General features: G+C 42.4%; 1 protein-coding gene and 1 long non-coding RNA gene across 7 annotated transcripts in view; one reads left to right on the forward strand and one right to left on the reverse strand.

The window, feature by feature from the left end:
* Window positions 1-21,499, forward strand: part of PPARGC1A (PPARG coactivator 1 alpha) — a 638,569-nt gene that overhangs the window by 409,651 nt on the left and 207,419 nt on the right. The window lies entirely within an intron of this gene.
* On the reverse strand, window positions 15,690-20,566 carry LOC140623054 (uncharacterized). Its single transcript, XR_012022738.1, has 4 exons — window positions 20,474-20,566; window positions 19,679-19,826; window positions 17,556-17,717; window positions 15,690-15,993 (listed from the first exon to the last, which is right to left on the reverse strand). It is a non-coding gene; the product is annotated as an uncharacterized lncRNA (long non-coding RNA).

A 21,499-nucleotide genomic window follows, 5' to 3' on the forward strand; every position in this document is an offset into this window, starting at 1 on the left:
AAAATCTCAGTCCTGTGTCACTTATACTCCAACGGGCAGGGGAGGGGGCTGACAGGATGAGCACAATAGGTAGATGAGAGATGTGTTGGGAGGCAGAAGATAGCAGAGTGAGGGGGAGACACAAAGGGAGGGGCAGACAGAGACACCATGGGAGATAGAGGGGATGGGGGAGATAGTCGCATACACGCTGGGAGACAGACAACCAGAAACCAGACAGACAGAAAAAGGAAAGAAAAACTGTGAGGGACAGTGAGGAGATGGATGGAAAGAGTGAGGCACAGAAAGGCAGATAGAAAGATAGACAGCGGGGAGGGATCTGCTCGTGCCAAGAGCAGTGGCTCCCCTCTCCTGCCCTCCCCAGACCCCCTGCTCCTCAATCTTCCCATCCTTCCCCTATAGCCCTGGCCTCTCTGCCAGTCCCTTCTCGCACTGCTGCCCCTGCTGAAGCCAGCTCTGAACAGACCACAGTGCTGCCTGGAAGTCATCCGTCCCTCCCTGGTGCCCTCAGGATACAACCACCCATCGCAACGGCCACTCCGGCCTCCCCTGTCTCAACTCTTGCCATCACCCAGCCCTGGCCTCATTGTGCTAAGTGGTCTTTCTTAGAGACCAAGCTCTTCCAAGGACCCTGGAAAAGCTTCTCTGACCACCTCAGCCCAATCTGGGATGGCTCCCACCAACTTGTCTCAATTGTTGGCGAATGGAGACATGGAATAGTCATGCTAAAGCCAGTAACACATAGCACCTTCCTAAAGATCAGGTTTTGCTGGCAGTCTCCTGTCTTAGCTCCTCAAATCCTCCAACAGTCCTTGACAGTTGGCACTATTATCACCTCCACTTTCAAGATGATGAAGCTGTGGCACAGAGAACCATAGAAACGTGGCCTACGTAACCCAGCTTTCAAATAGCAGAGCAGCCTACTCTTCTAACCTAAATGAATCGATGTGTAGACCTTGTGCTTCTTCCTACCACTAGATTTCTCACTGTTTTTGTGCTGTTTCCACGCCTGCCCTTCTCTCCCCTCCCTCCCACACCCCTGATAATACACATGCTCGGACTGTGAGCTACCTGAAGACACGCTAGATGTGTTTGGGCCATAGCTCAGCACCTGGCAGGGTCAGCTCTGAATACGTCACTGAGCAAGGTGAGGCTGTGTGCCTGTTAGCACATCCATACAGGAGAGGGGCTCATGAGTGACCTGTGTGCTTCTGAGCCATGGCTCTCGGAGACCTGAGTGCCGTTGTGCAGTGTCAGCCTGTTTGAGGTGGCAAAGATCGCTGGAGGAGGGAAGTTCTTGCCCAGCCAGCAGACTTTCATCAGCTTCTCCTGTGCCTGAAAGGGGGAAAGGAGACAAACGAGGCCCAAGAATCCTGCCTTCAAACCAAGACTTTTAGGTGTCTTTTTGGAGCTCTGATGCCTAGAGGACCTTGCAGGTCTTTGCCAAGAAGCGTGGGGGACTTGATGGAACCGTTAAATCCACCAGAGGGAGTGGCGAATGGTGACCAACTAGGCTGGTCACAAGAGGTATGCATATTTGGTGGTGTTTTCCTAGGGATTCTCGAAAGAACAGAGAGTTTCTGGAAAACCCTGAGAGAGAACACAGGCTAGAACTACACCAAGTACTGATGTTCCCCTGGGGAGAAAAATGCATGTCTGGATGGACGCCTGCTTCGTGGACGTCTCCCAGAGATAAGGGATGCTGGAGAAGAGAAGGGGGTGCTAGGGCACCTGCCTTGTCCACCCTTCCCTTTCCTGTCTCTGCTCTTGGCACCCTCTCCCCACCCCCTAGGACAGGGCAGCTGTGAAATCCGAGCATTTCCCCTGCACATCCTGATCCTTCCAGAGAGACAAAGAGAGCCCATCTCCTTCCAAGCTTGGGATGCCTTTCTGTAGTAGTCACTTGCCTTAGACCTGTGAAGTATTGTGGGGGGAGGGGAGGGTAGATAACATTGAATGCAGGAGGAAAACATAAAATAAATAAGAACTTCTAAGACAGTCCGTATTGATATTATACTTATAAAACCTAAAAGCCCCTGCTGACTGTGGAAAATTAATGATAGGTACAGTCGATTTTAATTGTCCCTCCAAAAAGCAAAGGGGGAAAAAGCCTCCAAAATGAGGATCAATATAATCCCCCTGCCAGCACCGTATTGAGCCTTTCTTCCAAAAATAAATATATTTTTTTAAACCATTGACAGGATTATTTAGGAAAGCATTTACTTAGTCTTGCTAATGGAAAACCATGATAATGATCTTTGAACAATAGGTTTTAGAAACATCAGCTCTTGGGTAGTAGACTAGCTTCCCACCCAGTCAATGCTGCAGCTTTTCTTTGAAAGGGGAGAAGCCAGGGCTCAGGGCTGGAAGGGGTTTGGACATCTGATCTCCCCGGTAGAGTTGTGTTTTTTCTCATCTCCCATGAATTATTAAGTGCACATCCAGCAATGCAAGGGAGGAAAAGGCAGATGATTTCCCTCTGAGTTTGCTGATTAGCCAGTTGCTGGGTTCAGGGAGGACTCCACGTGTTTCTAGTTTCTATATACATCCGTCGAAATGGAGCATGATCCTTACGGCATCTCAAGTGAATGATTTTTCAATTAGCCTGTAGTTCCTTTGTGATATTCCCTTTACAGTCCTATGTGGGTGATGTAGAGCAAAGGTTTAAGAGGTTTTGGACAATTTATGTGGCTTACAGAGGCCGTTTGTCAAGAAACAATATCTGCAACAACTTTTATGTTCAATTTGAGTCCTGGGTCTTTTGCTTATTTTTATAGCACCGTTTTCTGAGGTGTTAAAGCACACTTAAAGGCAGTGTTTGAATGGTGTTGGTGGTGTTGGGAAGGTGTGTCTTGGGGGGGCTGGGCCAGCCGAGAGAACCATTCCCCCCGAATACACAGAGACAACGGGCATTGGTATAAGTGGAGGGCCATTTGTTGAATTTCATCAACATAGCTTGAATGTGAATACGGTTCGAGTGAAAAATTCACCCCCTCAAGGTGTAGGATAGTGTGAATGTGTGAAAGAACGGATTCTTGATTCATCCAGATCTGAGAGATGTGGGGATACTACTTAGAGGACGTGTTACTTGTCCTCATCATAGTTCTAACCTGGTAAACTGGGTTCGTTACGAAGAGTAAATGGAATGATGTAGGAAGGTGTTTAAGCAGAGCCGGGCACAAAGTAAGTCTTCAACAAAGCTCATCTCTAGTATTGTCGCTGCTGCTGTTGGTAGGAATCAATCCTCAGGCTTGCACAAAGGTACGTGTACAAAGTTACAGACCTGTACGAAGATTTCATTGGAAAGACGTCCCTCACATGTTCCATGTTTACAGACTGGAAAAATTGGACGACTAAATATGCTATGGAAAATAAATACAATGGTCAGAGTCATATTTGACTCAAGAACCGGGTGATTATTGATTGAACAATAGTCACAAAAATTTAAGTGAAACATTTGGTTGCAAAATAATATCAAGCTATTGTTTGTTCAAACAGCGCAAACATAACTACATACTCCTACATCAAAAAATATATATCTAGGTATCTCTAGGTGATGGAATACATTTTTTTAAAAAGTTGTAAGTCATTTTATTTTTTTGCTTATCTGAGTTTTTTTTTTTACAAGGTCATGTACTATTCTTGATTAAAAAATATTTATTTTTTAAAGATTTTGTCTATTTATTCATGAGAGACACACAGAGAGAGGCAGAGACACAGGCAGAGGGAGAAGCAGGGTCCACACAGGAGGCTTGATGTGGGACTCGATCCCAGGACCCCGGGGATCATGACTTGAGCCAAAGACACTGAGCCACTCAGGTATCCCTATTAAAATCTATTTTTAATTGGAAAAATAAAACCTTAAGATGAGTTGAGGGTCCCAGTCGGGGAATATCCTGTAATGTTGTTTTTGTTTTGGTCGTTGTATTTTAAAGCCACGGTATCAGTATGGCTTTATCAGAGATTTTGAGAAGTGAACTTGGGCGTGCTGGAGGTTGTGTCACTCCATCAGAAAACATAAGCAAGGGATGAAAGATCAGGAACATTTGAAAATGAGATCATGAAGAATGAGAACTATACAGTCGCTAGGCCCCATAGATTTTTTTTTAATGGGAGACTTACTGACATTTGAAAGATGGAGGCCTGTGCACGGAAGGTGATTGGCATTTATGGGCAGTACAAGGCATGATTTGCCCCCCTCCCACTGCCTTCACCCCACATCCAAACCCTCACCCATCCACCCTCTGGATTAAATTGGATAAGCTATAAAACTTTCTAAAATTGCTATGTGCAGAAAGACTAGTTGTCGTTTTCAAAATATGACTTATCTGGATAGAGATTTTGAAAAAGTAACTTGTGACATTTTAAACACTTTTACGGACTCTTGTTAAAAAAAAAAAAGAAAAAAAAAAAGAAAAAGGAAAATTGTACCTGTTCAGAGAGAAAAAAAACGAGAGGAACCGAGAATAGTTTCATATCGAGTCTTTATTGAAATAGTTGGGTCTAAATCCCAACGGATTTTGTCAAAATTGAAATAATGTTTGGAAGGAGCACATGATTGCTATAAATATCTATTTATATTCATACCTCAGGAGTGGGCTAGAACCTTAATTTTCTTCATAAATGGAAAATTATTTTCACGAATGGTGGTTTATCATTTTTATGATGCTACAACTTGACCCCTAGAGTTCTAGAATTTTCAGGGCTTCCATCTGAACATGTATTTCAGAGATGGGTTACGTATGTGTTCACATATAAGATTGCACCCAAAATGCTTGTGAACCCTCTTTTTTTCTCTTCTCTGAAGGGTTAACACATATTCATGAATATTTTACCCTTTTAACTCCAAGTGTTTTGCAAGGGAAAAATTATGTTTGTTTAAACACCCTCACACTCCCCTATCTGTCCATAGACACATTTTCTATTGGTTGAGTACTTAATTCCAGGAGCAACCAGTTTTCTTCTGGGGTCCCCTTCATCTCTAACACAACCTAAACGTTGAGCATCATCAAGTATGCTGAATGATGACATTATTGTCAGTAAAAATTTCTAAAACCTATTTTACCAACAAGACTGATCTACATGAAAATTTAGGGAAGTTTTCTTTACTTCCCTGAGATGCCCATTTCTGCCTTTGTTCCTTTGTTTCTGGGTTCTCTCTCTCTCTCCCTCCCTCCCTCTCCTTCCCTCCATTTTTCTCCCTCTTTCTCTGTATGCCCGCTGCCTCTGCTTATGTGTATTGTCTCTCTTTTGTTCTCTCTGGCGTATACCAATTTTACGTGCAAAACCCTCCGTGCTCTCCTTCAATTCCCTCTCGTGCCATGGAGGTCTTAGCTTTCCCAGTAAGATTTATCCTCACTGTGTGTTTCCTTAGAGCCCTTTTAGTTACCAAGAATTATATTATTATATTATTATAATTTCATGCATCCTGTTAGGAGATAGAAATGTCTTAGTATTTTATGGTCTACTGCAGAGGTCGCAACTGGCTACCCGGTTGTTTTCTTTGATACAAGTGCTATTTATTTATTTGTTTGTTTATTTATTTTTTAAGATTTTATTTATTTATTTGAGAGAGGGAACACAAGCAGGGGGGGAGCAGGAGAGGGAGAAGCAGGCTCTCCACTGAGCAGGGAGCCTGATTGCAGGGCTTGATCGCAGGACCCTGGGATCCTGAGCTGACCTGAAGGCAGACACTTAACTGATGAGCCCCCCAGGTGCCCCAGTACAAATACTATTTAAGTTTTTTAAATTGGGGGCACCTGGGTGGCTCAGTGGTTGAGTATCTGCCTTCAGCTCAGGGTGTGGCCCCAGGGTCCTGGGCTTTTCCCTCTGCCTATGTCTCTGCCTCTTTCTGTATCTCTCATGAATAAATAAATAAAATCTTTATAAATAAATAAATAAATAAATAAATAAATAAATAAATAAATAAATATTTTAATTGGTTGCCAGGGCTTTAAGATTTTACATGAAAATTTGGATTTTTCTTTGAGAAAGATCAAAAGATTTTGACATCCTGGGCACCATACCAGGTGGTAATAGTGAGCTGAAGTGGAGTGGTAGGTCCTGATGATCTCCAATACACTGCAGTCTTTCCCCTAAACTTTGGGGCCTTCACTGTCCATGTTACTGGCCTGATCTCTGCAGGCATTTGACTTTTCCACCTCTGTTCTCTTACTTTCTTCTCCCACCACTTCCTCTCCTGGAAAGAATCCCTCTTTTCCCCTCCACGAGAAGAAATGAGAACACTAGGATTTCCAGTTACAATAGCTGGACCAATGAGAGGGGGTGCCTCTGGCTATCCCTTAGATGACTCTTTGGCTTATATCCAAAGCTGGACCCAAGACAAAGAATGTTGATAAAAGAACTCTGTGACTGTCATTCAAGGTCCATAATACCTGAGTTAATCAACCATTTAGCTATACTGGTAATTTCATTCTCTGGTATGTTTGAGATATGTTACACTTTTTTTTTTTTTTTTTTTGCATAAGTATATTTTGTCACAATTTGAACAAGCAGCCAAAGTTGAAAGAACCTAAAAATTCTTTTGGTGCATGTCTAGTTTTCAATAATACACACGTATTTGTGGTTCTTCTGATTTTGGAAGGGGTCTTTTGTGGGGTCCTGAATTTCCCTTCCCCCCTACAAATGTTTGATGACTTTTCCCTAGTGTTGCCCCTTCTGGCTGTGCTGATCTCTCTGGATATGCCGAGAGTAGACCAGTGCCAGGTCTTCAATAGGTGTGTGTTAAATGAATGAGCATTTTTAGATACTCTCCTGAAACAGATGCAGAGAGAGAAGAAACCACTCGCCTTTGGTTACGCATGAAGTCGCTGAGAAAACGGGGGTTACATTTGGCTGCTTGGTTCAAACGTTTGTTTAAGTGAAAAAATGCTGCCTTCCCATTTCTTCCCAGTTCCCATCACACTACAACTATAACCCAGCTTTTCAGTAAATGTTCAATTTTCGCTTACTATGGGTCCTTGAAATGGTCACAAGTATTGGAGATTCTGACTAATTCATACCTCCAACAGATTTGCACTCAAATAATGGTTTCCAATTCTCCGAACATTTGCAAACTGCTTCCTCACTTAAGCGATTGGCGGAATTCTGACATTTGGGGCTCATAATTTCTTCTTATATCGCAAACATCGCAGTCTGTGGTAGCACTTTGTTGGCAGAGGCTTTATCAACCCAAAGTACCCATGATCGCATATTTGTGCGTGTCTTATCAACCTGCAAACCACTCATGCCTTTGAAAGGTTCTGGGGCTTGTCCATGGAACTCAGTTTCACCTTTTTCAGTAACTATTGGCATTGAACCCAGCATGTGTATTCCAAGTTCATAGATGATGTCTTCTGGAAGTTTTTCCACCTTATGAACTGAACATTAGTTTAGTTGTGCTTTCTTTTGCTGCTTTGGGCAAGTCATTCTCTGTGCAGCTTTGTATGAATTGCATGAATTGCCTGTTAGACTTGACTTAATTCATTCATCAGAAATGACAAGCACTTTGGAGGCATTTCCTTCCAGAGTCTCCCAAGTGCATGCACGAACCAGCACGCCACACTCGCACACATACAGACACACATACGCCACTATAAACGGAGAATGGCTTCGAGCCACTGACTTCCTGAGGAAAGCCTGATCGAGGATGAGTTTTCTCTTGTTTTCCTCTTGTAAATAATAACTATCTTACCCCTAAAGCCACCAAAATCTCAGCTCAAATACACATAATATGCTTCAGACTGAGAAGAGTATTTATGGGCACCTCTGTGACAGAGTGGTTTGGGAGATGTCACTTTATGAAAAAAGACTGGTTCCATGTCCATCTCTACCTGTAACATCCAGGCCCATACCCATATCTGATCCATATGGATGTGTGTATGTACACAAAGACGTATACATGTATATACATACATATACAGAAACACACACACATATATCTTATGCATACTGCATATTGTCTATTTCAGTTGGCCGAAAAAAAAAAAAGATAAAATATTGGGGATTTCATATGGTTCAGCCCAGTAACCCTGCCCCAGAGTGAGTTTCCGCCTACTTTCCCCTATATCCTTGTACACTACAGAAATAACCAGAAGTTGTAAATGTCAAGAGATGATTGCAATGTTGTGATAGGTGGAATTTTGCAAGGGCTCCCAAGACTTCGATTCCCTGGTGTATGTGCCCTGTATAATCCTATCTTCTTGATTGTATCAAGACTTGTGCATATGATGCTAGGTCACTTCTGTGATTAAGCTGCGTTAAGAGGCAAGGGAGGAGGAATTTGACAGATGTAATTAAGGTCCCAAACCAGTTGAATCTGAATTAATTAAAAAGAGAGATCATATTGGGTGGGTCTGGCTTAATCAGGTGAGAACACTTTAAAGAGGGGCAGGGTTCTTCCTGGGGAGACAGACACTCCTTTCTGGGCTGTGGTGAAGCAGCAGCCACATTGTGGCCTACCTATGGCCCCAGGGGCTGAGCATCTCAGTCTTACTGTCTCAAGGAACTGACAGAGGCCAACAATCTAAGTTTAAAAGAGGACCTTGAGCTCAAGATGAGGGCACAGGCCGGCCCGCACCTTGACTCATGCCGGTAAGACCCTGAGGTAAGACCCTGGTAAGACCCTGAGCAGAGGATCGAGCTAAGATGTGCCCAAATCTTGACTCAGAGAAACTGTAAGATAATAAATGTGTGCTTTTTAAGACACCAAGGTTTGGTCATTGATTATGCAACAATAGAGAATGAATACAAACATCAAAAGATCTGCATGTTCAGATAGTGGGTCTGACAGCACCTGCGCCTGCCACAACCTGCCCCTTCAGCAACTTCCTGCTTCCACCTCCATCTATAAGTGACCCAAAGAAAGGATCTAGGTGAGAGCCTGAGGTGCAGAGAGCCTCATGTTCATGCTGGCTTCACCTGGTGCTTTTGCATCTGTATCTGTGAGCTCAGCTTTATTCTTATTTACTCTGCTCTGTTACTGCAATAGGGAGGAATTCTCTTTCCAAGAAAACAAAAATATTTAGCTTGCTCTTGGTTTGGAAACATCAGACACTTGATGCTAGGAATGGGGTCTTGGACGGTTCCCTGCAGACACGTCATCCTACAGCATTGCGTGAGGAAGAAGGCGTGTGGCTGCCATAATATACTTCTTTTATTTCCCTACTTTCTTTTTTAATGTTCTTTCCTATTCAGGCTTCTGGGCTTTTTCTTCCTCTTTCCTTTTGTGTGATGGCATCTGCCTTGAATGTTGATGAGAGAAAGTTGGTCCCTCCCCAAGAACTTATTTGGGGGTAATTAATTCTTGGCACCGTAGTGGTGCTTCACAACTGTGACTTTCTTAGGTATGAATTGAGTGACTAAATGTCCAGGCATAGGATGTGTGCAATTACTGCATTTCCTTTTGCCAAAAATTAATTGTTTATTGAACTTGGGCTAGCGGGAATGGCAGTAGCCATTGCTTGTGTGGGGGAGTGGGGACGGCTATTCACATGAGGATGGTGAGGAAATCCTTGAGAACGTGGACTCTAGTCTCTTAAGTCCTTATTTGATATTTTATGCCCTAGAGATCTGTAAGGAGACTGTTCTAGAAAGCTGAACCATGTCTCAGGGAGATTACGGTCTATTAGGGCGGCAATCTTGAAAAGATGACCATTCATGAACTCTTGGTATATCGTGAGCCACAAGTACGAAGAGATGAAGGACAAGAGGGTGAGGGAATGAAGCTATATGGGGGTAGGCAGGGTAGGGGAGACATCAAGGAGGAAGTGTTTGAACTGGAGTTGGATGGGGGTATTTAGCCAGAAGAGTATGTGATGATGATGAATTCATTGATTCAGCACATCTTGAACTTGGACTTGAAACTAGAATTTTAGGGAAAATTTTGTACTACCTAACACATGGCAAAATAAAAATTAATTGACTAATACTCTGCTAATTTAGAATCTGTGGGAACTGGAATGTAAATTCCACCAGGGGCAAGAGTCATCCTCAACTCTTCCCTCTTGCCTCCACAATGCCTAACAGAGAGTTTTGCCTGCACTGGATGCTCAAACACAACTCGGGCCTAAGTGCATGAATCTTACCACTGAGCAACCTGGTAAAAGTGTGTTCTAATAAGATTAATTGTGTGATTGCATTTGTAAAAACAAAAAACTGGGAAGAATGAACTGTTTACATGGAAATGATTGCTCAATCACAAAACATTGTTTCCCAGTCATTAAAGCAGGGCTGCAAATGAATTCATTGGCAGCCCAGTGGGATTCACTGTATATTTTGAATGTACAAAAAAGTTTTTTTTTCCGAAATAGTATCTCATTCATTAGTCTTCTTTCCTGTCTCACCTTCAGAATGAATAAAAATTTCATGAGGTTTGGATAAGTCCTCCTTTTTGATATTTTATCAGATTTAGGGACAATATAAGCTTTGGAGGCTAGGTAGTCAGCCAGAGTGGGTTCAGGGCAAGTGATCTAGATCTAGAAGGTGTTGTGAAATGGGGATTCAGAGCAGAAGAGTAGCTCAGTATCAGGTAGGCCATCAAGAAGCTGGGGCAGAGGAGAGAGTCCAATCGAAATGGGCTGGCAATGGCCATGGAGTATTTCAAAGGTAGGAGTTCTTGTAGATGCTAATGTGGAAGGGAGATGAAGAGTGAATAGTAGAAATTGTCCAGTCTGATGAATGTGTCAGAAGCATAAAACTTTCAGGTCAACCCTTAGGAGCTGAGCTGTCCTTCTTGACAATAGATTTTCCTTTTATTTAATTTTATGTATGTATTTATTTATTTATTTATTTAACAATAGGCTTTCCTAATATCACCATGCACACCTAGAAATTAGCAACTTGGCAAATGAGTTTGGCTGGTTTGTCACATACTTTTGGCAATTTTAGCTTTCTTTTTTTTTTTTTTTCTTAAGATTTTATTTATTTATTCATGAGAGACCAAGAGAGAGGCAATGACACAGGCAGAGGGAGAAGCAGGCTCTTTGCAGGGAGCCCAATGTGGGACTTGATCCCTAGACCCAGCATCACATCCTGAGCCGAAGGCAGACAGTCAACCACTGAGCTACACAGGCATCCTGCAATTTTAACTTTAACCACTCTTGACACTCTACACAAAAATATTTCCTGCTTTCTAAGACTCATTGGCTACATGATGGCAGCTCCATTTTGTGGAAAGTAGCTCTCTCACTGTTTTCTCAGTAACTATTGTAAGTGCTCCTATGAGGGGGCCCAGAGTATGAAAGGTGTAATATAAACCCAGATTTCTATTTTAGGGAGCAAGAGGTTATGTGCACAAAAGGCCTTTTGCTGGATTGCACGTTAGATACCTCATTAACTTAAAAACAGAATTTGAATGTAAATTATAACCCTTGTTACTACTCGTAACTGCAGTTCAGATGATAAGTTGGCAGTTTTCCCATACCTTCATAAACCAGTAACCTCCAGAATAAATTATATATTGCACCTAACACCAATTGTCCTTAAAGAGGCGATACTCGTTCACAAATGGCGTTAAGGGTGCCACAGATTCCACATGAAGCTGCTGCCACAAGCTTGTGGAAATGTATCCTCTTCCTACCATTCTCCTATTTCCCTAGAGGCCCTGAGCTGACTGAAATCAGGATTTGAGCATGAAAGAGCTAGAGTTGCTACATGTGGTTGCAGTGACTGTGAATCAGAGAAGTTCAATGGGAAAGTCCAGGACCTTGTGGACCCAGGAGAGCAGTCTCTGTGCAGCCTTCAGATGGTCCCAGGTGATTTTTCCCAGGGCCACAGGCTGGGAAGCCAAGGGACCCTGGCAGATTCCCTCTTGGGCTCAAACTGCCTTGTTTACTCTTCAAGCACGGGAAGGCGAAGCTCCCTAAACTCCTTGAGAGTCTCCAGTATGTGCGTGAGTGTGTGAGTGCATTGTGTGCATGAGCCCGTGAGCGGTACATTTTTGTTTTCATCAAGACTTTAATATAGGTAGGAAACAAATGTCCTGATGGCGGATGGCTAAGTCCCTACATGGATGCATTTGCCCAAGGGCTCCAGGGAGAAGGGACAAACATTTTTGACCTTTTTTTAAAAAAAGGGAGATGATCCTAATTAAAGTCTATTATTATTCGGTTGACTCATTTTGTAGTCATGGGAGAAAGAAGGGGTTTTACAGGTAGCCAGGAGTTTTATAGGTAGCCGACAGCATGATGGTGGTGCGTCCATTTGTTCTGAAAACTGCAAGGTCCCACTTCTGCTACCAGTTCTTCATATATCCTGGCACATTCCCCAAAGAAACCCACTGCCCCTCATTATCATAGTTGAACAGATGGTTCTGAGCAGTTCTCTGGAATTCTGTATGATGCCAAGTAGAAATTAACACTCCTGGGAACTCTCTGTTATTCTAAAACCAAGATCTTAGTTTCAGTGTTTGGAGACCCTGCCCCAACCTGGAATGTGTCAGCAGTCACAATTTTCAACGTTACTGTACTTTTTGGGCAAATGTCATGGAGGAAGCAGCCTGCTCTGAGGAGGCTATGTGGGCAGTTCTAATTCTCGATCTCTTTATTTCTTGATATTTTAGGTATATATTTATCAAAAATTATCCTGTGATCAGAGAAAGATGTTATGTAAGTTCTGAGATCAGAAAAAAAAATGTTATATAAGTTCAGTGATTTGTAGAAAGCAGTCATCAATAAATACACACGCAATGAGTGAATAAAGGATTATTATGCATCATTACTTTACGACATGTTACAGATTTCTTGGTGTGTCTCTTACCTGTCTTCTACACTAAAATATGTCTGTGAGGGCAGGAATCTTGTAGTCAACGTGTATCCTCAGAGCAGGGATACGGTTGGCATTTAATAATGTTAAATGAATGGATCACCTGAGAGGTCTGTTTAGTGAACAAATGGGGGCAGTAATATCAAATTCTTCTAAGAGTATTTTTGAATTGCTGGAGCAATTTTAAGTACTCTACCCTGCACAAAGCTGCCTTGAAAGTTCGTATTTATTGCATGGTCTATTGTGTTCTAGGTACCGAGATAAGTAGTTTGTTGACACATGCATGAGTCTTTCATTTACAATTCCATGAAGTGTGTATTATGAATATACTCATTTTGTAAATGGGGCAAGCTGAAGTTAGCAGAAGTTAGAGACTTGCCCGGGTTTAGATGAGTGGCCACTGTTTGACTCCAGGCCTGGTTAACTCCTAAGTCACCCCTTAAACGATTAGAGCCTTCTAATGTCTTCTTTGATTTGTTTATTTGGCCAACCAGTGAACTAACCTACTCTTATTCAGGGCTTTCTATATCAGGGGACCATGTTGGGTTCCCGGTGGCATGGCCTTCCCATTTTTGACGTGCTTAGGAGGAGCAGAGGTTAGGAGAGAAGATACAGGTATGCACCGGTAGGATAAACTGACCAGTTTCAACCAATTTACTCTGCAGATATTCCTGATGGGGAGGGGGTCATGATGAACCATGAAATGCCCCAAAGCCAGACGAGAACAATAGTCTGTCTGCAAGAGGTTGCCATTGCTTCCAGAACAGACTTGAGTGTTGTGTTCTGCAACGGAGATCTTGTCAGTTCTCTGCAGCCCCCCGCCACAGCTGTCCCTTAAAGTATTGACCCAGTCTGTGTCTCAGCCACTTCACTTCTCCTCAGAATGGAAGTTTACAGAGAGTTGTTTGCAGTCACAAGAAGGAGAGGGAGAAGAAGGAAGCTAGAGCACATTGTCAGCCCTGAAATGTGCAGCTTCTCGCCGCCTGTCATCCTAAGGGGCTGATTGACTCTTCAGAACTGCTTATCGGTTTTCATTTAGGGCTATATTATTTTAACGTCACTCACATTGCTTCAAAACCCTCTTCCATTGCCAGAACTCACCTACCAAGGGCAGAATCAGACCTTGCTCTCAGAATGAAACCTGCGTAGGAACCTTGACCACCTTCCTTTCTTGCTTCCTTTTCTTGGAGACACGGTCTGAAAACGTTTATATTAGCTTCCTAGTGCAAGGCTGTGTGGGAGAGGCACTGTGCTCTACCGTAAAACTCTTGATTAATTATGTAAAATTCTTGTAAAATAGTGAATAATCATCAGAAGTGTTTTGCCTTCCTTTTTTTTTTTTTTTCCCTTCACTGTATTTTTTTTTTTTTTTAATAGGCTGCGGGACACACTGCAGCAAATATTTCACATGGGAGTTTGTGCCACCACAATAATTAATGCCAGAAAGTTATGTGAAGGTCTTCCTGTATTAAGTAAACTAGCCCTCGCTGAGAATGGAAAGATAAATGGTGGGAGAGTCCAGAAGAAAGCTGCTGTAAAAATGACCTAAGATTTAAGATGTATAAACTGCAGGAAAGGAACCCACATATTTTTATCTTTGCCAAGAAAGGTTACTATTTTTCTAAGACAGTAACAGAATAATAACATCTTCAGTTAGCAAATAATTGCACAACTGTGTGATCAGATGCTTATAGATGTTGCAAGGAAAAAAAAATTTAACAGGGAACTGTACTTTGCCCAGCTTTTGTTTGCTGCCCTTCTAGTGATTAGAGTCTGTCAATCAAAGACTGTTTTTATATAAAAAGCCATTAGGAGTTAGATCTTCAGTACTTCTGAAGGGCAACCAAACTCGGATGCGGCTGGAGATAGCAGTTACTCTATGGCCAACGTTATCATGGGGGTGAATTATAGGTATTGGCGTTTAGCTTTGTAAACTGTGCATACCTGGGGATTTTAATAAAACATGGATTGAAGTTTTATGTTTTCCCTTCCTAAGAACATATAGCATTTTTACACGGAGACTTTATTAGTTGTTCATATGGCTTCATCAAATTGCAATTCATAGGGTAGATGTACAAGGATTGGAAATAGATATATTCCAACCACTGGAGTGAGATCGGTTTGTAAGTCAATATCTGCCAAGGGAGGTGGGGGGAAGAAGCTCCTAAGGACCCTTTGTGTTCCCTTTAAATAAAGAGCACTTTTTCTTCAGGCTTCAAATAAACTTTTATCTTCCCCAAGTTGGTTGTGAGGTCTCCGGTGCCTCTAATGAGGTCCTGGCCAGGGGTACTTTCCAAGTATTGGAAAGTTCGGGGGGGGGGTGTCCAGGCTGCTCACATGACTTCCCCCTGGGCCAGGCCTAGAAGACTATATGGACTGTGCTTCCTCTCTCTGCTTTTGCATGCCCAGGCCCCCTTATCTATGGGGCTTTGTTCTAGGTTCTCTTGCATCTACACGAGGACCCTCTATCGAATATTCTGACCTCCTTCTCTGGGTATTGCTCCGAGGCTGTCACTGCAAGGTCTGTGTGCAGAGGAGGCTAGGAAAGGCCCCCACCGACAAGCTGAGGTCTGTGTGGCTGCGCTGGGAAGAAGAGCAGCCCCAAGTCTGTATTTCTCTATTAGTTCCTGTCTGGTCTGCTGGAATGGCCTCCTAACCTGCACCCTCCAGGTGGCACCTGCAACACTGTTTTTGATCTAAGCATCTTAGCACTCCCACCCCTTTTCCCTGGGTTTTAGCTCTTCAACACCTTCAAATTTTCATGAGGATAAAGACAGAGCCCTGCTGTAGTCCATCTCCTGACCCAATTCACCCCACATCTGTATCACCTCCCCTTGTTCCCTGGGCTCCAGCAACATGACTTTCTCCAAGCTTTGCTTCCAACTACCGCAGGGCCTTGCAAAATGAAATTCCCTCTACACAAAAGGCTCTGCTTTCAACCGTCACCTTTACTTCTCAAGCATGGTATCTCAGCAACTTTTTCACTTTCTCAGGGAAGTCTTCTCAGCTAGGTCATTACTCTGTTCTGCATTCCTTCACAGCACTGTGGACCTCTCCTCTCAAGTGCTTTGCTCTACTTGTGGCTTTGCATTTTTTGTACTACTTGATCAATATCTGCACAGAGACATAGTAGATGATGAGCTTCACGGGGGCAGGCATCACTGCTGTTTTGGTTTTTTTGGTTCATAATTTCATCTCTGGTGCTCAGCATAGTGCTTATCACAGAGGAAGCATCTGATAGATCATAGGTAAAATAAGGAGAGGATAAGAGAATGAGAGAGAGTGACAGTTGCAGGTGCATACATGAGGGAGGGAGGGGGAGAGGGAGAGAGAGAGTCCTGTAGTTTATGGAAGATAGTGCTGAAATAGTTCTCTATTTCCACTTTAATACTGCATTTCAATAAGTCTAAGATACCGTAATCGTATGACACACAATTACTTTATGTATCACAATGAAAAACCACTGCCAATTAAAATATGACATACCATTGATCTTAGAATGCCTCCCCCCTCCAAGCAATATTAGACATCAGAATTGCAGATGACAAAATGTGGAAAGATGAGCATCTTGGAATAAATGCACATTGGAACTGTGTGATATTATACCTACAGAAAATGGGCTAAATTGACAGTCAAATGGATGTAGGGTTGGTTGAGGAATGATGGCCGTGAGGATTGGTGCTAGTACACATAGATTTTTGAATATCAGGATGCCACTGCTGACCTCAGCAGTATTATTTTTTCTTTTTCTTTCCCCTTTTCTAGTAAGGACACATCTAGTTACATAGATGTGACTTGATCAGTGGGCGAGAAGTAGCATTCAACTTTCAGGAGGTTGAGATTATGAGGAGCAGTCTACTATGTAGCAAGAGGAAGATCTCATGGCTATCAGTGGTGTCCCCTGACCAATGGACTAACAGGTCACACACAGTATGGAGTGTGGTCCAGAGAGTTCCCTGAGCATATCTTCTTGCTCAGCTCCTGTAGAGTAGCACGTTTATGCATCTCCCTGAGATTATTTCAGCACCATGGTACTCTGAAGAAGAGTAGTGAATTGGCAGTGAACTAATGTTCAGGGACAAACCTCTAAGTTGCAAAGCCATTACTCCTGCTCCCCCGGAGTGGACATTCCTGGCAGCCCTCCCCACATAGGTGCTGTAGCCTTCTCTTTATGAACGGATCTGTAGATTCCCCAGCAAAAGGTGCTCTAAGGTCAATAGCCAAGGATCTTAGTTCTGCTCCTCAGCTGAATGACTTTGGCGGGTAATATCACCCCTATGAACCTCAGTGGGAACCTCCTCTTGCTGAGACTCTTCCAGTCCTTACTCTAGATCTGAATCCCTCTCTTCGTGTGACAATGAATCATAAGATCTCTGGGGTTTGTGTAGGTATGACCTCTGTGCCTTACATCCCTCCACTGATTCTTCTCCATCTTTCTTATTAACCAACTGATGCACTGTCCGTGCCAGTTACTATGCCATAGGGAGACCCCTGCCTTTCTCCCCTTCTGTTGCATTTTCCCCCCTTACTCCTGGTATTTGTTATTTTCATAGGTCCAACTCTGTGTTATCTCCTCTAGCTTGGGTGTAGCACCTCAAATCCAAGAACTTCCAGCCGTGTATAGAAATGAAAATGTGACTCATAGGACACTCAACGCTACTCTCTCAGTCTTGTGACCTTAGGGCCATAGAAGTATAAAAAATACCGGATATGACAGGATCTGTTGGGATTGTCTTAGCTAATTAGCTCATTTAACAGATGAGCAAACTCTCAAGGGGACAGGGGGGATGACTTACCGAAGGTTACCCAGCTGGTAGTGGTCAACTCAAGACAGGACTCTCAGGTCTGCCATCCTGTGCGCTCTCCAGCACACCAGACCGACTCCATTCTTCACAATTCCTAGGTTTCTGCACCCTATTTTAAGTTTCTATTTATTTTGTCTTCTGAGATTTGCAAACCTGTTTTGAAAAAGAATTATATCTTTTGTTTTCAAAAGCACTCCCTCTATTTCATATTTTAAAAATATGAATATGAATTTCCTTACAAACTTAGTGCTATAATTTTCTTCAGGTCATCAACTTCAAGACTCTTTGTTGCTGCTTTTTAAATGCAAATCCTCTTTTTTAGGAATAACCTAGGGACCCAGGATATTTCCTCAGGATCTCATCTTAAGGATTCTCATTCTCTTGAAGACCTTATCTCTGTTTGTAACCAGATTGTTTTAGCTCAGGATATTATAACAAGAATACCACAGTCTGGGGGTGCTTAAACAACACACATTTATTTCTTATAGTTCTGGTGGCTGGGAAGTCCAAGATCAGGGTGCCAGAAGATTCAGCATCCCATGAAGGCCTGCTTCCTTTGTCTTGGTGGAAGGGACAAAAGAACTACCTGGGGTCTCATTTATAAGGACACTAATCCCATTCATGAGGGCTCCATCCTTGTGACCTAACCACCTGCCCTACCTCCAAATATCATCACATTAGGGATTAGGTTTCAATGGATGAATTTGTGGGGGGGGAAGGGTACACAAATACTCAAGTCTATAGCACAGGGGGAGTCTAAGTCCTGAATGCTATTGGAAAGCCCTCTACTAGGGTGAAAAGGGTGAACAAGCTGGCACAGGATGAGCATTTTTTATGTACCTGCTAAGTGCCTTACTGATATGGTCTCATTTTAACTCTCCCAACAACCAGCTGTCAGTCAGTATGACTTTCACTTTATACATCAAGAAACTGAGGCACAGAGATGTTAAAAAAAAGTGGATCAGCAAGTCACTCAAGTAGCAAGGCGGTGGAACCAGGACTCAAACCCAAATCTGTCTCTTTATGAAGCCTGGTCTTCTTGCAGTTTGCCTTTTTGGAACTAAGAACTTGAATTTTTCATAATGTGTGGTTTTTGAGCTGTTGATTTAATTATTTATCTTTTACCAAAGACCAATAGCACAATCAGTAATTTCCCTAAAGAGATTTATAACCTGTCTCTTTCATTTTCTCTCTTATCTGAGCATCCCTGGACATTTATCATCAAGAAGCAGCAGTCGAGAGGTGAAATCTGCCTTGTGTTAGTAGTGCACAGTCACTACTGAAACTGAATGGAGACTGGCAGAATGAGATTAACTGGCTTGACTTCAGAGCAGTACAGGTCTTTACTATCCCTTCATTGCAGGAAATCACCAGTTGTGTTTTAATTGTCCCAAGTGATCTGGACTTTGATCCCTAAATTCATGAAGTGTTGCTTCTTCTCAAGGCAGAGCCTATATTTCTGTCCCTCACATCACTCATGCCACCCCTTTTTGAAGCAAGAGGATCATGGGGCCCTTTTTGCAATATATACATATATATATTACATATATGGTTTCCCTCAATTCAACTTGGAAAACTTAGATAACAAAATTTTGAAATGGTCACAGCTTTGAGTACCAGAGACTTGCCTCTGTTAGAGTTTGGATTTTTTAAATCTGTGGTTGCAGCACAGATGGCTTGAACTGCAGTGACTACTCAACCCAATGATGCCCAAAGTCAGTTTCCTCTTGCTTGCTTCAAAGATCCATCATTCATCATTTCAGAATGTGGACATGCCACATGCTTTTGGCTAGTGCCAAAGTTTAGGACATTCTCTGAGAAATATCACTGCATTATTATTGTTTAAGATCATGGTGCTATTTATGTAATGCCACTGCTTCCATTTAGATCTTACCTTAGCATTTTTTTAAAAGGACTTTCATGTATGTATCTCAGTCCTATAATCCTTTCTTCATACTGTAATCAAAGTAATATTTAAAAAAATCAAAAAAAATCAATGTGACCATATCATATCTTTGCTTAAAATCTTCTACCCACTTCCTTTTGCCATCAAAACAAATGCCAAATTTCTTCCTGTGGTTTAAAAGTTTCTATAGGAGTTGACCCCTGCATACCTCTTTACTCCATCTCCTGCTTAATCAATTGTAGCCACTTTGGTCTTTTTCCTCTTTCTGGAATTCATTTCTGCTTCAAGGTCTTCAAGGTACCTGCTGTTGTCTGGGCCTAGGATGCTTCTTGAGAAGATGTCTGTGTAGCTGGCTCCTGAAATAGATGTCAACTGAATGAATCCCCTGACATGGGGAATACTCATGGTTGTGTTTGCTTCTTCCTCACTCAAATCTTCTTTGACTGCACATGTTCCTATGCTAGGTATGTTCTTTCATCTACTGGATGTCTGTTTTAGGTCTTATGTACTGTTGAAGATATATTCAACTAAGTTCCCAGAGGCTGTAGGAACATATCTTTGATTTCTTTGTTATTTCCCTTTCAGTGCCGTTCATTTGGAGGATAAGAAGATGCAATATTGGGCAAGCAGAATGGAAAGACCCTCTGAGTTAGGGGATGTGTGTTTTAGATTGACCCACTTGCTAACCAGCTTTATGGGTTGGGGTAACACATCCACATCTCTGGGTCCTATAGCTTCCCTTTTAGAAAACAAGATGCTTTTGACTTGATCTCTTATTCATGGACAGAATTTTCAAATATGTCTATGATTCCTTATGTGATCATAAAAATGGATTTCTCCATGGTAATCAAGAGAGGATCAGACTACATAAATCCAACAATATTGGCATGAACATGGCTTTCCATTTCAAATTATTTCTATTCTGTAAAAGATTCAAGATCCTGTGATGTACCCAGGCCTAGTTGTATGGGTCCATTTTCCCCTGTAACTGTTTTAAGCACACCTGATTGGAAGAAAGAAAATCCCAGTAAGTGGGATGTTTGTGGGTGTATATGGCAGGCCAGGTAGCTGGATCCAAACTGTGAGGTGGTCACATGGAATGAAGGGCTTTATGAGGTACATGTTCTAGTTCTTTATCTTGAGGATTCTATGGAGAACTTGCCAATTCAATACTGTGTCTAGTTCTTTTTGTTTTTGTTTTAGTGGAAAACAAAGCTAGGGAAATACTGCCATGTTTAAAAAAAAAAAAAACAATAAACCAGCATGCACTTTAAAAAAAAAAAAAGATTGATTAATTGATTTTTAAATTTTTTTTGATTAATTGATTTTAGAGAAAGCCTGAGTGGGAAGAGTGGATGGAGGTGGGGTGGTGGGGGAGAGAATCTCAAGCAGCCTCCCTGCTGAGTGCAGAGACAATGTAGGGCTTGATCCCGGGACTCTGAGATCATGACCTGAGCGGAAATCAAGAGTCAGCCACTCAACCAACTAAGCCACCCAGGCTCCCCCAAACATGCACTTTTGAGAACCATAATTAATGCTAGGATTATGCCAGGACCTCTTGCTTGATTTTTTGTAGAACCCTTTCCACTCTCTCGATGGCAAATTGCAAGATCAGTGACTTCTGCTTTTTGGAAATGACAAATCAGGTCAAACTAATTTCCTAAAACCTCGAAGAATGTTCCAGATTTCCAGATCCTCCTGGAAATGTTTGTCTTCAGGTTTTCTGTTTTATCATCCAGTGTGTGTGAAACAGAACAACTAAATAACAGACCATAGTGAATGACTCTCTTCCCGACAGTCATGGCATTTGGCTGATTGTACGGCCCGCTCTTTCTCTTCTCAGTATGTTTTGTGATAGATGTATGATTTGGCTGATTAGATCTCTTACTTCTTGAACTACTAGATTCAGGATATCTCTTTGGATACTCGAGGAGCGTCTGTTTTGGTGCCACACTCTAATTAAAGGCTGGTACCCAGCTGTAGGAGTTTACAGTTCTGTAACAGCTTTCCTTGTGTTGTCACATGGAGT

This window comes from Canis lupus, chromosome 2 (assembly GCF_048164855.1).
Source record: "Canis lupus baileyi chromosome 2, mCanLup2.hap1, whole genome shotgun sequence".
Lineage (NCBI taxonomy): Eukaryota > Metazoa > Chordata > Mammalia > Carnivora > Canidae > Canis > Canis lupus.